Consider the following 7,332-nt stretch of genomic DNA (forward strand, 5'->3'; position numbering starts at 1 on the left):
TATCAGAACAAACAAAGGAAAATGTAAATTATTTATATTTCCTAACCTCAGATAAAGAAAACAAACTGTTCAACCAGCACAGGACCAAATACTTTCTTATCTAGTCAGTCTTGTTTTCCTTCTGTCTGTCTAAATCCAAGAGAAAGGAAGTTTTTTTGTTTGTTTGTTTTTTTATGGTTCTGGAACCACTGACATGCTTCCCGATCCAATACTGAATAAGGCGTCTAGTAAAACAGAAGACAGTTACCAAAGGGAAGATAATAGTCTGCCTACATTTAAAACTACAAAAGAACAATTATGGGCAGATCAAAAAAAAGTGCCACCAATACCACCATGTATGAACATCTTCAGATGGTGGTGTAAAAAAGACTTTGGGAGCAGGGAAATCGAGAGAAATATTTGGAAAGTTTGTTCCTCCTGTGTCTAAGCAAAATGGGGATGAACAGGATGAAAGAGTGAAGTACAAGCCTACTAGAGCAGAGTCTACAGAAATAGCACACTCCATTGAAGACCGTCTGAAGAATATGGAGCCAAGAATGATTGAAGTTATTATAAATGAAATTATGGATCATGGGCCTCCAGTGCATTGGGAGGATATTGCCGGGTTAGAATTTGCCAAAGCCACAATAAAGGAAATTGTAGTATGGCCCATGATGAGGCCAGATATCTTTACTGGATTATGAGTGCCCCCTAAAGGAATTCTGCTTGTTGACCCTCCAGGGACTGGTAAAACTCTGATTGGTAAGTGCATTGCTAGTCAGTCTAGAGCAACATTCCTTAGCATCTCTGCTTCATCTTTGACTTCTAAGTGGCTAGGTGAGGGTGAGAAAATGGTCCATGCGTTGTTTGCTGTTACAAGGTGTCATCAGCCAGCTATCATACTTATTGATGAAACTGATTCTTTATTGTCTGAGATGGTGAACATGAATCTTCAAGAAGGATTAAAACAGAATTTTTAGTTCAGTTAGATGGAGCAACCACATCTTCTGAAGGCCATATTCTAGTGGTGGTAGCCACAAATCAGCCTCAAGAGATTAGTGAGGATGCCCAGAGAAGGTTGGTGAAAAGGCTTTATATTCCCCTCCCAGAAGCTTTAGCCAGGAAACAGATAGTAGTTAATCTCATGTCCAAGGAACCGTGTTGCATCATTGATGAAGAAATTGAACTGGTGGTACAGCAGTCTGATGGGTTTTCTGGAGCAGATATGACACAGCTGTGCAGAGAGGCTTCTCTTGTTCATATTCCCAGTTTGCACACTGCTGACATCGCTACCATAAGCTCAGATCAAGTTAGACCAATAGCTTATATTGATTTTAAAAATGCTTTTAAAACTGTGAAAACTGGAATGAAACATTTGGTTGTAGAAAGTGAACACAGCAATTGAGAGGAGAAGCTGACATCTAATAGTAACAGTCCTTTTACCCTTAGCATAGGAAGCTTGGGGTATGCTTCTTGTATTGTTGTGGAGTATATCCTGAATTCTATGCCTCGTACTAGAATGATAACAGCATAACTACTGATTGATATATTTATATTAGTATGTTGTGTTTGCTTCCTAATTATTATGTGACATATGAACTCATTTCATTTAAATAGAATGACCTTTTACTTTTGAGTTCAAATTTGATCTTTAGTTTGGTAATAATAAACTTGGCTAGTGTAGTTTTGCTTATATTTGAAACAGCATTGCTTACTTAGTTTACATAGAGTTAAGATCCTACCAAAGGCACCAGAAACTAAGCCACGTAACCTGTGCTGATTTCTACCCTGTTTTGTGGGTTTTTCCTATCAAAATTAACTAATAAAAACATATTTAGAAATAGCAAGATGTAATCCCCACTCCAACTAGGGGTCTGGAATATTTTCCATCAATATTTCATCTGATACCACTTCAAAGCCTATTATTTTACTCTCTTTCAAAACTAAATATGTTAAAATTGTATAATTTTGTTTTGCATAACATTTTTATTGTAGAAAATTCAGAAGACAGAAGCAAAACGAATGAAAGGTATTTAGTACCACTTTGAGGGGAATACTTCTTTCAGACTATTTTGTTGTATACAGTGCTGTGATTTACTATGTATTTCCTTTTGTAGGCTGTTTTACATTTTCCTCCTCCAACTGGTATGCAGCTGTGTTGGCATGAAACAAACTAACAAACAAACAAACAGGAAATCAAACTGTTCAATATTCCTCACTTATGCATATCCTTCTATCATAACTGCCCACTTAAAATTTTCTTATTAGTATATATTAATTATACATAATGCTTGGTATTATTTCAGAATGCTTGGTATTATTTCAGTATTTTCATTCATGTATGTAATGCACTTATTTCTCACTTTTATTCTTTTCTCATTCCTAATGATCTGCTTTGTTTTTCCAACTAATCACCTTTCAATTTTCATGTCATTTTATTTTTGACAACTTCAAAGAGTTTCATTAGGGTTGCTTATGTGACTTTTTCTTTACTGAGCAACCTGTCTCATAATGCACTTTGAAAATGGTTCCATTTGTTAAATGTTACATTTCTTCCTCTGTTGAAAATGTGCACAGAAAGAATCAGCTACAATTTATTCCACTAGGATGTCTGTAGCCTGAGCCTGCTCCCCTACAGGGACCCCCTATGGAGATGAGCTAGCCAGGCTCCCAATTCTCCTGTATATAATAAAGTCACATCCTTGTTCAGTTGTGTATAATAAATGCATTGAGTTTCTGGACTGGTGGTACATCTCCATCAGAGGACATACCTCACTGATCTCAGCTTTTCTACATTCACTGTCTTCCTAGAATGATCAGTCTCAAAGCTGCGCAGGTGGTGGCCCTAAACTCTCATTTTACTTTGTGTTTCTGATATAATCTTTCTTTTGTTTTGTTTCTTTTTTAAATATCATTTTGTATTCCATCCACAGTTCTCCCTCCCAAACTTCTTCCCACTCCCCCTTGTTTCCTGTGCCCCCACTCCCTATTCATTCCTCCCATAGGGTAAGGGCTTCCATGGAGGGGTTGTCAAAGCCTGACTCATTAAGTTGAAGCAGGACGAAGCCCCTTCCCCCTGTGTCAAGACTGGGCATGGCATCCCACCATAGGGAATGGGCTCCAGCAAGCGAGCTCATGCACCAGGGATTAGATAGTGGTCCTGCAGCCAGGGGGAATCCATTTGAAGAGAGGGAGGAGTGCATACATAAGCAAGATCATGAAGGGGAAATCTACAGAGGCAACTGAACCAAACTCATGGGAACTCATGAACTCTAGTCGACAGCCGTGGAGCCTCCATGGAACCAAATTAGGCCCTCTGCATGTGGATGGCAGTTGTATAGCTGGGCCTTTCAGATATAATCTTGTTGTTTGAATACTTTTACCAAGTGACCTAATACTGATAAAGCTCAGATGATGAAGTCACCATTGCTCTATGATTTATAAACTCAAATTTAATTTAAAAAAATTGTTTATTTTGTATGGTTCATTTACATCCTTGATTTCTTTTGGATGCTTAGTCTACTGTGCTCAGTCTTGACTGAACATGTCTTTGCATGACATCCTAATTTTGAAGATCTGGTAGAATTTATAGCAATTCCTTTGGGCACATCCTTTGTCTCATTGACTGACATGGTAAACCTGAAGTAGTATAAGACTTATGAATGACAAACCAAGTGCTATTTCCTAGAATTTGGACTTAAAAAAAAAACAACACTGAGGATGGAAACCATGGCCTTGCATGTGATAGGCAAGCACTCTAACACTGAGCCATACTCCAAGCCCCAAGATTTGGATTTAAAAAAAGTTGTATTTATTTTTATGTGCATAGGTGTTTATTCTGCATATATGTATCTGTATCATACATGTACTTGGTGTCTGAAGAGATCATTGAATCCTTGGAACTAGAGTTTCTGACAGTTACAAGCCTTCACGTGGGTGCTGGGAATTGATTCCATGTCTTTTGTAAGAGCAGTCAGTACTCTTAATTTTTGAGGACTTTCTTCACCACAGAGGATTTAGATTTTTAAAAGTTTGGATTCCATTTTTTTCCTACTAGCTGCATGAAGGCAGGATTTTTTTAAAGTTCTAAGATTATGATATAATTGCAACATTTCTCCCTTCCCTTTACCCCCACAACCTTCCCATATATATCTTTTACTCTCCTTCAAATGCATAGCCTCCTTTTTACTAATTATTTTAACATGTATTTAGGACCTTATTTTTAGTACTTTGTACAGTGTCTGTATACTAGTGCTAAGTACAATATTTGTTAAAACAAATGATGAGTGAATAAATATATAAAATTCTTGGCACACTGTCAGTCACGGAGTAGATGCTCTTATAATTTATGACACCTAGTTGAAACACTAATCTATATCAATCCCTCTCTCAAATCTCTAGTGCTATGTTGTGTCAATTAAAGGGAGGACTCAGGAAATATAATTTGAGATGTAATCTCTGTGAATTGTTGAAGATGTGGTGTTTATGATGATGTTGTAATTTCTAAGACATTATTACTGCTTTAAAATTCAGTAGTATACTTAATGTTAGGGTAGTCATGAAAAAAGGGATCCAGATGTTTGCTGTATCTCTATCAGTTATTTGAAAGGACTCACCATCTTCCATATCAGAGATCCATAACTTGTATTTCATGTATATAGGACATCATAAGATTCAGTGCCAAAGTCCTCAACATGAATTTGTCTTTACAAATCATTCACTAAAGTGGCTTCTGGTATAGTATGAATATTTAAGGCACCCTATAGACTGATATGTTTGAACTCTTGGTCTCACTTGTGATACTATTTCTGGAAGATTGTGAAACCTTTGGGAGTTATAGCCTCGTACCTTGCTGGCGGTAATAGGGTACGGGGTGCTGGGGAGGTTTTGAGGGTTTATGGCCTGGTCCTCCTTGCTATTTCTTTTTGTTGAGTGAAAATACAATGGGACCAGACTCTCTACTCCCACCATCATACTATCCCTACTTGTTGCCATGTCCTTCGCACAATGATCGATTTTGTTCTTCTGGAATTGTAAGCCAAAATAAACCTATTCTCCATTAAGTTGTTTTTGTCAGGGTCCTTTATCACAGAAACAAAAATGAAACTAATGCAGAGTCAAATCCATTCATCAAGTGACTTTGGTAACACAGAATCAACGATATGATGGATAATCCTTAGAACCAAGCAGTCCATTAAAGACCTAGTCATTTGGTAACTATCTCATGCATTTCTTGAAACACAGTTCCTGATGAAATAATGAAGTGCCTCATTCTCACATCCAGAATAGTTTTAAAAATAACATCCACTTATTTTAAATTCTCTTTTTAAAAGCTTCTATTGGACAAAATATAAATTCTGAGATGATTTGCTGTTAGGTGGGCCATCTGGTTCAACATGTCCTTTTTAGAGGCACCAAACATTTACCAAAAATGCTTTCTCTTTAGGAGTAATCTTCAGTGAGACTATAGGGTCCTCTTTAAGTTGAAGTCAATTAGGAGCTCTACTTCTTTAATATTATTGCCACGTGGACTGTTACCATGTCATTGAATTGGTGTGTATAAAGTGTATATGGATATTGTAAGAACTAGTTTTCTTGGTTAAACAAGTGACAACTTGTCTCTAACTTCATCTTTTTATGCTTCCAACAATATCCATATATCCTGAAATAGGAAACAAGAGAGTGACAATTCAATGAGCAACTAAACTTGTTCTTTCTCAGTCTCTTAGAAAAGTATAGGAGGACATAGCATATTTCCTGGTTACATGCATTTGAGAGACCACTCTTAAAATGCTTTACATTGAATGATTTGACCAGCTTTGTAACTGAACAAAGTTCCAACTCTGAGGTACCACACTTTGTTGACTCCCATGGGAGGCAGGCCCCTTTCTGAAGGGAGACACAGGAGGAGTGGATGGAGGGGGCAGATGGGAGACTGAGGGAGGGAATTGGAGGAAAGGAAGGAGGGGAAACTGTGGTTGGGATGTAAAATAAATGAAAAAATTAATTAATAAAAATAAAAGAAAAAAATATCCTCTGAATGAATTTTTCAACTGCATAGTTGTTTTAGATACTACTAGTAATGAAATATGCTGGGAACAGTTTAGATCAGTACTTCTGGAAGTATTTCTTTCAACTCAACATCATATCTACCTTCTTAATGTATTGTATTGGGTATATTAGCAAACCATTAGAAATTATAAGTATTTGCCTTTGCATATACTGATCTTTAAGCCAAATATCTTATTGTGAACAGCACTTTTTGTTATGTTGTAAGTTTTCATTGTGTATCCATTGTAAATTATACATGTATATATTGTATATTTATCCTTCCCATTCTGCCTTTCTTCCCACTCCCATTAATCCCATTTGCTTCCTTAAACAGTTTTGCTTCTATTTTCTGTTTTGTTCACATTCCCATCAGCATTGCTGTTATTTGTTTTGTTGATGATTGCTGTTCTGCTTCGGGTGCTATAGAATCTCAAATGCCCTCTGGATTTCTGCAAATCATGAATAATCAAGTAAGTAGGAGGAATTTGGGGATGATTTATATAGAGGAATGATGGCTTGGGTACGCTGTTTTTTATGTGGAGAATGCACAGACAAATAGTCTTCATACAATGAAAGAGAATGACTAAGATTTATTGGCTGTAACAGAGAGAACTATTAGTATGTAGTATCACATAGTAGAAATTTAATTTATCTTAGCTTGTGGAGACCTGGGCTTTGATTTGGTTTCATCTCTATCTGAAGATCCTTGTTGGGTGTTATAGCTCAGATTTGCTGAGCTATGGCTCAGGATTGTTGGGTTAATCTGATAGGTCAAGCATAGATAAAGGCATGGGCCAGGTTTGGGAGACAACTATTAATTCTTTATAGAGAGATGAAGACAAAAATTAAGGTCCTAATTAGAAGGACCCCTAACAACCTGCTTATCTCTACCTGCATTTCCTCTTAGCTGATATCCTGTTCACCTTCAATGGCCTATGTTTAAGAACATCCTGCTGTCTGGTTACCAGGCAACAACCTCCCCCTTCTGAATCCCTGCCTTACCTAGCTTCCCACCTTAACTACTATACAACATGCTTGAGAAAAGTAAAATTTCACAGCTTGATCAGAAAACCTGTCTTGTTGCCAATTTCTCATGTGTCCTGTCCTCCATTCCAGGTCTTTTGGGGTTTAAGCCCTCATTGCTGCCCTGCTGGTCAGGGCAATTAACAGAGTGTGTTTTGCTTGCCTTTTCTGCTGATCCTCCAGCTGTGGAACATGGTTTAGTCTTTTCAGCTTTGATTTGGATGGTGTCTATGAAATCACTTGTCATTAACCCCTAAAAGGAGACACTGAATCTGTATA

The 7,332-nt window shown here is 37.2% G+C and overlaps 1 pseudogene; it reads left to right on the top strand.

The window, feature by feature from the left end:
* Window positions 1-1,384, top strand: part of LOC127217654 (fidgetin-like protein 1) — a 69,868-nt pseudogene extending 68,484 nt beyond the window's left edge.
* Window positions 1,385-7,332: the final 5,948 nt, after the last annotated feature.

This window comes from Phodopus roborovskii, unplaced genomic scaffold (genome assembly GCF_943737965.1).
Source record: "Phodopus roborovskii unplaced genomic scaffold, PHOROB, whole genome shotgun sequence".
In the NCBI taxonomy this organism is placed as follows: domain Eukaryota; kingdom Metazoa; phylum Chordata; class Mammalia; order Rodentia; family Cricetidae; genus Phodopus; species Phodopus roborovskii.